This window comes from Podarcis tiliguerta (assembly GCF_965153285.1).
Source record: "Podarcis tiliguerta genome assembly, chromosome: 5".
Taxonomy (NCBI): Eukaryota; Metazoa; Chordata; class Lepidosauria; order Squamata; family Lacertidae; genus Podarcis; species Podarcis tiliguerta.
The window spans coordinates 38,337,603-38,347,187 of NC_139538.1; the positions used below are offsets into that span (position 1 = coordinate 38,337,603).

Sequence of the window (9,585 nt, forward strand, 5' to 3'; positions counted from 1 at the left end):
AGATACTGGCATGTATCTTGTGAAATTTTAGCTGTGTCCTACTGGCTTCTGGCCAGGCTTGGGGGTGGTAGTGGAATGAAAGTATGAATTTAGTTTCACTGAGATCTGTAGCAGGACCAGTGAATGAACTGAGTTAGGATGTAGCATCACTGTGTTTACCCCTCTCACTTCCCCCAGGACATTCATTCCCACCCTTTATATATCCCCCTTTGCCCTCTACACTGGTATACCTTGTGCTGGCTTAATTTAAACTAGCAGCTGGCATAAGTAGATGCACCAAGGTGAATAATTTATACTGGTTTAAAGCCAGTTTGATTTGTGGGTGAGGTGTGAGTGATAGACCAGCTGGGAGGGGTTAGGATGTGATGTACCTGGGGTTTGGGATTGCACTCTCACATTGTTGCCCTCTTCTGCAGCTTTTGTTATCTAAATACATTCAGTTACATTAATTTTCTTGCAATTTGAGAAACCAAAGGGCAACCACCTGGTATAATAAATAGCAACAAGCTTGTGTGTGTGCACAACAATTTACAATAATTTTTATTTCCAGTGTGCTTTGGGTTAAGGAAAAATCACACATTCAAGACTGCAATCCTAGGCACACTTACTTGAGAGTAATTTCCACTGAACTGAGACTTGCTTTCTTAAAAATACTAACAGATTCCTCAAAAGTATAACAGTCTGACCCTTTGCCACTATACCTGGACTAAGATCCTATGCACACTCAGCAGGTCAACAACACAATAACAGCAGAAACCAAAAGCAAACATACCTGTACCACAACAGGCACTGCACAACATCCCAAAAACAATGCTATAATACCCCTCACACACATTACCCATGACAGCAATAGTCAACTACTCAGAAAGAGATTGCTGTGACCCCCAACTCACTGCTATGTGTAGGTACATCAATTTAAGTACAGTAAATTCATCCTGAATGTGATCCCCCTAGGCCCTCCTGAAATTGATCAGTGAAGGCTGCCTCATTCTACTCTAGATGCTGGGCAGTACTTGACACAGTCAAGCACAAACTCCATTCCCTGGCATAAAGGGCAGATCCACCAACTGGGTGCTTCTTTCTGATGTGGCTCTTCAAATGCCCATTTAAATTCCACAAGGAAGGTGGCATAATCATTAAGGAAGCAGGCAAGGCTCCAACACATATGGCAGGCAAAACAGGTTTCCATTTGGTCTGCCAGAAAACCCATCAGCTGGAAGGCAATTGGACCAAAAAGCTAAGAAACATTAATTGGGTTTTCAACAATTTTGTCTGGGAGGCTAATGAGACACTTTCCCCTAGGAGGTATTTGGGTTGGACTGGAGGTGGCAGCAGTATGGGCTGCCTGGAGCTGACCTTGCAGGGCTGTATTCTCCGCCATCGGTTGTGCAATTTATGCTTGCAGCACACCTAATTCTCTGCTGCCAGAGGGCTTCCTTCACACACAATTGGACTAAAAAAATGGTTCTGTAACAAGAACAACCTCAGTTTTACAGAGTTTTTGACTCAAGGTAAGAGTTTAGGTTTGGGCAGGGTGGGGCTAGACTTCAGGATTTAACAGCTCCCTGGACAGTTCTATGCAGGGTTCTGGCTGGAGACTCCACTAGAGCAGAACTCAAATGTTTCAGTATCAGTCAACGTCAGACTGAACCTTAAATAAGAGCTGCAGCTTTAAGTAGTTAGCTCTGCCTTCTGTGAAAGAAACCGCCTAATTTAAAGGAGTCCAGCAATCGCATCCCATAATTCTTCTTGTGTCTTATTAATTTCTGCAATTTCTCCCTTAACCCTTTCTTGCTCCTTCCTTATTTCCTTTAATTCCTGTTTTATTCGTTTCATTTCTTCTTCCAGGTTTTGCGTTCTTTTTGTTATTTCCTTCATCTGTCCCTTCAGTTCATTAACTGTCATGTCATATTTTTCATCCATCGATTCTAATCTCGTCTCCAAATTCTTCTCACGTTGTTTAATATCTTTTTTAATTTTTGTAAACATTTTTAAAATGTCTCCCTTAAATTCAATATCTTGTTTTGATCCTCTTCTTTCCAAAGGTGTCCCACCTTCTCCTGTTTTCTTCGGTGTTTGAGACATTATTTCTCTTTTCGTGCCACTAAGTATCACCCACAAATTTAACTTAACACCCTTCTGCCTCTTGATTGGCCAATCCACTATATTAGCAATCTTTGGGACACCAAATTTCTTCAAAGTAAACCACTAAAAAAGGAAAGGAGCTTTTTCTGCCTCTTGTTTGGCTAATCCATTGTAGTATCCTAATAAAATAGTCAAATGGGATAAACAAATAATAATGATAGTATTAAAAAGAAGAGCAACAAAAAAATACAATCAGGGAGACAAAATCTAAAAACCACAATAAGGTAAGGGACAGCAAAGAAATATAATAAATAAATAAATAAATAAATAAATAAATTTCTTCCACCACTTGCCTGGCCAATCCAATCCTTTAATCAAAGTTCCAACAAAACCATATACACCAAATTTTAATCCATTATTCCTAAAAACAAATTCAGAAAAAAGTAAAAAGAAAACAGGAGAGAAAAAAGGGGGAAAAGGGAGAAATATATATATATCTTCACCAAAGCAGCAGAGCCATAAATCTCTCAAAGCAAAAACAAAGCTAATCTTTCCCAGGGAACACAGTCCGGCACCATAAAATAAAAAAATCAAAGTCCTTCTACTCCAACATGAATTGAATGAATTGAGTTAAAGAGAATCAAATTTGAGATTGAGATCCGCGCCTGAAATACAAGGGGAGAATATTCTGGAGAGGCTAACATTGGAGATTGCACAATGATTAAGTATGGAAGTGGGAGATGTCAGAAAGACAATTCAGAATGCTTTTAGAATTAAAATAAGGACTGTTAAGGCAAAGAAATTTCCAGGAGATTGTTTGATTACCGTATTTTTCGCCCTATAGGACACACCTAGATTTGGGGGGGGGGGGGGGAATAAAGGGGGAAAAAATTATTTCCCCCCAGCCCAAGCTTCCCCCGACGCCAGCACCCAGAACGGGACCCAGAGTGATGTTAAATATTTAGTTATTTGGTTAACGCCTAAAAATATTGATCTTTTTCAAAATAATTATACACCGGTGTGGAATGAATTAAGAGAGACTTGGAAATATGGGGAAGGATGAAATTGTCATTTTGGGGAAGGATTTCTGCTATCAAAATGAATGTGCTACCAAAGATATTTTTGTTTCAGTCAATTCCAATAATCAAGGGAGCAACAATTTTTAAAGAGTGGCAAAAAGCAATTTCAAGATATATCTGGCAGGGAAACAAGCCGAGAATACAATATAAGTTGTTAACATATGTTAAAGAGGTGGCTTCGCCCTGCCAGATTTGAAATTGTATTATGAAGCATCTTGTCTCTGTTGGTTAAAGGAATGGATGTTATTAGTAAATACAGAATTGTTAGATCTGGAAGGTTATGATAATAGATTTGGTTGGCACGCATATTTATGGTATAACAAAACAAAAGTCCATAAAGGATTTGGAAACCACATATTTCGAAGATCTCTAATAGAAATATGGGATAGGTATCAAAACCTACTGGAACGTAAAACGCCACATTGGTTATCTCCATTAGAAGCAATGAGTGTGAAAAGGATCAATATGGGTGGGAATTGGATAACTTATGGGGAATACAAAAAGGGAGTAAGTGGAAGATGAAGCCATATGAATAAGTTAAAGAATATGTGAATGATTGGCTCCACTACTGCCAGGTTAATGAAATGTTTAAACAGGATTTTAAAGAAAAAGGATTTGATGATAATAAATCAAAGTTTGAAGTAGAGCTATTAAGTAATAAATATAAAATTTTGTCCAAAATGTATAAATTGCTGCTTGAAAGGCATTTGAAGGATGAGGAGGTAAAGTCGGGTAATGATTCATTGGGCAAAGATATTGGGTATAATATACAGTTGAATGATTGGGGAAAACTATGGAATGAAGGTTTAAAATTTACTGCATGCAATGCCTTAAAGGAAAATGTGATGAAAATGATGTATAGATGGTATATTACACCCGTTAAATTAGCTAAAATGTATAAAGTTAGCAATAAATGTTGGAAATGCAAAGAAAAAGAGGGAACATTTTATCATATGTGGTGGGAATGTAAAATGGTGAAAAACTTCTGGGAGATGATATATAATGAGATGAAAAAAATGTTGAAGTATACATTTATTAAGAAACCAGAAGCATTTTTACTTGGCATTGTAGGAGATGATATAAATAGAAAGGATTGTAAGTTATTTTTATATGCAGTGACGGCAGCAAGAATATTATTGGCACAAAAATGGAAGCAAGAAGAATTACCGACAAAAGAAGAATGGAGGATGAAATTGATGGACTATGCAGAATTGGATAATCTAGAAGAATTCAAAACCTGCGGGACCAGAGATTCACAGAAGACTGGTGTAAATTTACGGACTATTTGAAAAGTAATTGTGATGACCCGATTACGTTTGTAGGTTTGCAGGAAGTTTTGTGAGGTAAATTATTTGAATTATTGCAAAAATGGTTAAACAGGTGGATTGTGAGTTAATATAATTAAAGGCAATAGGAATTTAAGAAATGCAGAAGAAATGATAAAAAATGGTGGATCATCAGAGGTGCTGATGGAAGTCCAAAAAGATTGTATAAGATGTGAAGTTCCTGAAATTAATTATATATTTTAAAGGGGTCCAGTCTGCTTTAGCAGTTGTCACCTCTGACGGAAAGAGACCGTGCTTCTACTAGGCTTCCAAACTGGAGTTCTTCAAGTCAGAGGAGGAAACATCATCATCATCTATTCCACTTTATATGTTTAAGAAAAAATCTCAGAGTGGTTTGCAACACATAAAAACATCAACTAAAATAATCCAGAATAAGACTTCCTGTTTGCATCAAACCTGGTGCTCTGGCACCCAGGAGGGGTCCCAGACAGAGATTAATGGGGGGTAAGGGGCATGTCTCCCCTAACCTTTTGAGGGTATTGAAAGGGCAAGACCCACGGTCATCCGTTAATGCCTTTTCTTTGTTTGTGAGCGGGGATGGAAATCCCTGTCTCCCAGACAAAAAGGTAAGGGCACTGAGCTCAATGGCTTCATCCAAGGACAGCCCAAGCAAGCTACCATGGTAAGCTGTGGAACACCTTTGAATTTGGACAAGAAGCACCCCGCTGAAAAGATCCTGATTTTTGCTGGAGGAGAAAATCATCGGTTTCGAAAGGTTTGGAAATAATGAAAGACGCTAATTTTTGCTTTGCTTGAACGGTGGAAGGAGCGGAGGGGAGGCAATATTTTAAGTCTTTTTTTTAATCTAAAGCAATGGAATGCAAAGTTTTCAGGACGGGTGGACTTTAAAGACACCTCTTCGCAATTAATTTATTTTATAACTAAGGACTTTGCCTGAAAGAAGATGGAGAGTAACAACCTTGAGGGACTTTTGAGGGATTTTGACCACCCCTTGGAACTTCATATTGTGAAATGAAAATAGTAAAGAAGAAAAGATGGGAAACAACTGGATTGATTTTAAGCACTCAGAAGAGAATAAACTGGAGTTGGATGTAATGGAACTGAGGATCGGAAGGATGGACTGCAGGAAGATTTATTAGTTTAGGGGGAAGGATGGAGAGGAGATCTGGATTTTGCTGCGATTACATCAGCCCACCCCCCTTGAAACTTGAAGCTGGAAAAAAGAACAGTGAAAGGGACAGGATGGACCACAGTGTATACCATCTTGACAGCTTCTAAGACTTTCAGACAGAAGAGAGATGGATTGTGATTGTTTATTAATGAGATGGTTGTATGTAAAACTGAGGATTAAATTTGGCGAAATGTGAAGGATGGGTGATGCTTGGAGATTGGCAGTGTTAGAGGGGGAGAAAAAAAACCTAGGGGTTTCATTTTCACCCTCTGCATGCCACACCCGTGCAGCTGAGTTGATTACTGGGGACAGATGTCAGGCAGCAATGTTCAGGGCCATGTTAAGGAGGAATGTGTGTATGTTATAGATAGATGGAAGATTTACTCTACTCAACTATTTTGAGGACAGGTTATAACAATGTATAAAAGCCATAGCAGAAATTGGTAATTGAACAGGTGATGTGTAGGGAGAAGGGATGAGTGCATTTTGAAATAATAGTTGGAAAAGTTATTTTATTAGGAGCAGCAAAGGAGAGTGGAAAATAGAGGGGACATTTGGGGGGGTTAGTTTTTAAATTTGTATTGAATTTATATTAATTTGGTGACAATTTGTTTAAAATTATGGAAAATAAGCAATTGGCAAAAAATCTCAAAAACAATTCAGAATAAAACATAACTGAAGAAAGTCAAATATAATGATTACAGTCAAAATAAAACATTACAAAGGAGGCCCATTACAGACTGCACACTTAAACGTGTTAGCCGCCTAGAGTGGCTGGGGAAACCCCACCAGATGGGCAGGGTATAACTATTATTATTATTATTATTATTAACGTGGCAAACGTGACCAAAAATATCTGAAACATTTCAAAAGATAACATTACTAAAGCAAGTCAAATATGAAATGAACATTCAAGCAGGCATAATTAACAAGAAAATAAAGTATTATCATAAGCATATAGCATATCTGCTGCTGCTGTTAGTCCTGCTAATGGTTGTCCAGGGTGGGCAATGGCTGTGAAAACTGAGGCTCTATGATCTGGGCCTGCAGAAAAATACAGCCAAGATGACCTCCTCAGACTGGAAGTTACTCAGTGGTCTCGTTTTGCATACGTGCTTCTGCCTTAATATGAACATCTAGGGTTGGCCCTGAGGGAAATTCCATCTCCTCCAAATCCCCCGTTTTATATTCCAACAACAAGGAAACCAAGCCAGTGCATGACATACCATATCTGACATCATCCTTACAGGTTCAGGCTATTCATCCTTGATTATATGTTCCTCCTTTCTGTTCTGCCAAGGATAGGGTTCTTTCTGGATCTGGAGCTAATAAACACACCAGTGGATAAAGAATAAGTAATTATTTATTTGCATAAGGTTAACAAATAGCAGCAGGCATACAAAACACAAATTATAGCATACCAGACAGAAGTCACACACAATCTCCCCTTCAGCTGCCAGGTAAAGCAGCAAGAGAGACCCTGGCCGACAGTCTCACAGCATCTGGTACCTCTATCTATGAAGAAGCTCCCTGAGTCCCTTCAGCCTACAGCTTTTATAGCCAACTTTGATTTGATTGATTGCACCTGGTTAGCAGGCATCACTCATGATCAGCCCGGGACACTGGGTGTGACTAATGCGGAGTAGCTGAGTCTCCAGCCCAATTCACTGCAACTGGGTATCCTCCCTACTAGCCAATCAGCACTTAGAACACAGGGGACACAGGAAACTCCTGACACAGGTGTGTGAAAAACAAATTATACTGTCATGAATCGGCAAATCTTAAACCGGGGATGTAAAAGGGGAAAAGACATGTCATCTAACTCCTCGAAATTACAGTGGTCTTCCGCGTTTCTCCCAGACTTTCATCCCCTATATATGTTGGGGGTTTTTTTGCCTCAGCTCATCAGAGAACTCCCTGTAGGCCTATACAGTCACATAGGCTTCGTTAGATGTCTCCAATTTCCTTTCCATTAGAATACTTCTGGAACGTGCCTTCAAAATTTGTCATCCCTCTGGAACACCTTCAGAATTTATAGTCATTGTTCCTATCCAACTTTTCTGACATCGATTTTTGATATTGAGCTTTTTGATACTGATTTTCTGAGAGTCTAGTGTATATATCTGACTATGCTCAGTTTTTACATCCCTTGCTATTATATATTCCAATATGATATGCTCACATTTCCCCAAGGTTCTCACCATTTTCACTTCATAACCAGGACAGGCAAGGATCAAATGGAGCAGCAGAATAGGGCTGTTACTCTGTCAGACAAGCTGCATATACGTACTGAGCAACACAGGATAGAGCACAAGTTATCTGTAGCCAGCGAAACTTCTAAGTCCACCAAGTAATGGGTCAGAAGCAGTTGTGTGCAGACCTGATATATCATCTCAGGAGGTATATTGCCTTCCTGGAATATGTGTTCAAGATATGATGGAAAGGTTGATTAAACTCATAAAACCCACTGATTGAAATCTATTGCCGATCTATTTGTGAGCCAATGCTGCAATCAGAAGAAATCTTGAACAGATCTCCAAGGTTCTGGGTAGGAAACTAAAGGATTTGGGGGCACAAGTTGTGTTTTATCACTGCTTCTTGAGGAAGACTGCCAAAGAACTTTTAAGGGAGGTCTGGGTACACCACCCACATTCCCAGCCAGTTACTTTTCTCCACTCAATGAGCAGTACAATGGATATTGAGGGGAGATAAACAGCTGGCTGGCTGGCAATTTTGGAAATGTACAGTCCTCCTATTGAATTTATTTATTATATTAATATGCCACCCTTCAAAATGGATTCCAGGGCGGTTCATAACATTTTAAAATCTTCTGCCTTCACATAGCATTCTGTCCATCTATGGCAATCTGGTTCTACTTCATCTATGGGAATATTCTGCAGATGGGTGGTGACTATGGTAGGCTGGATTGTGCCCAAAAGTGATTATTCTAAAATTAAAAAATAATCCAAGCTGACAGTTGGCCTGATTTTTTAACTTTTATTCCCCCTCCTCCCATTTTTCTGCTTTGCGTAACAAATTGAATAATTTAAGAGTTTGGGGAGATTCGAAGCTTGCCCCAATTTTGTGGGATTTAGTTTGGTTCTAATAAAGGTGTTGCTCAACTGTAAGTACACGTGTATATACTCTCGAGTGAAACAAGGCTTTTCAGTTACTTGCGAGTAAATCCCCTTAAACTCAGCGGAACTTACTTCTGAGTAAACGTGCATCGGGTCCTGTTGAAGGACTGCAATATTTTTGTGTTTTTACTTGGAGAGTATAGTACTGTATTCATTAACTGTGCAAGTGTCGAGGTTGTTTTGGATTCTTTAGAGAAGGCCAATCTGGTTATTCCGGCAGTGCTTTTCCTTACTAAAATAACGAGTCCGCCCAGGGAGGCCGCGTCTGCCTGCGAGTTTCGCAGCGGCGGCGGGCCAACAACACTCTGTGGGCGCTCAGAGACTTCCCTCGCCGTCCTTCGCGCGTCCCAATCTGGGCGCCGAGATTCAAAACAGGTTCTGCGTTCGCTGAGGAAGCTCCGCCAAGGCCCGGCGTAAGGAGCGTGCAGGGCCGCTGAACGTTGTTTTGATAATGGTGAGGATGACGTTCCCGATCGCCGCGTCTCCAGGGGCAGCGCTACCGCTAACCGGCTTTAAGGAAGACACTGGGCCTTGGTCGGGCTCGCTCAGCGCCTCCCGAGCCCCGCCCAGCTCGCTTGGGAAAGACGGCTCGGGCGCCCGACGAGACGCGAAGGGGGTGGGTGTGCTGAGAGAGAGGGAAAGAGAGAGGGAATGGCCGCGCATGCGCAGTGGCGAACCCAGGCGGCCGCGGTGATGGCTACGCAGTGACGGTTGGATCTAACGGTTGCTATTGACGTTGGGGCTGGGGGGGTGCGGTGGATGGTTCTGACGCCGAGAACGGCCGGGAGTAGCGAAGCCGTTGGCCC

General features: G+C 40.6%; 1 long non-coding RNA gene across 2 annotated transcripts; it reads right to left on the bottom strand.

The window, feature by feature from the left end:
* Positions 1–523: 523 nt before the first annotated feature.
* LOC310678891 lies at positions 524–9,242 on the bottom strand. Of its 2 annotated transcripts, none has more exons than XR_014511998.1 (4): positions 8,852–9,242; positions 6,869–6,961; positions 1,481–2,264; positions 524–1,421 (listed from the first exon to the last, which is right to left on the bottom strand). It is a non-coding gene; the product is annotated as an uncharacterized lncRNA (long non-coding RNA). The 2 variants fall into 2 exon arrangements; XR_014511999.1 differs by having other exon boundaries at positions 7,844–9,232.
* Between the last annotated feature and the right edge of the window lie 343 nt (positions 9,243–9,585).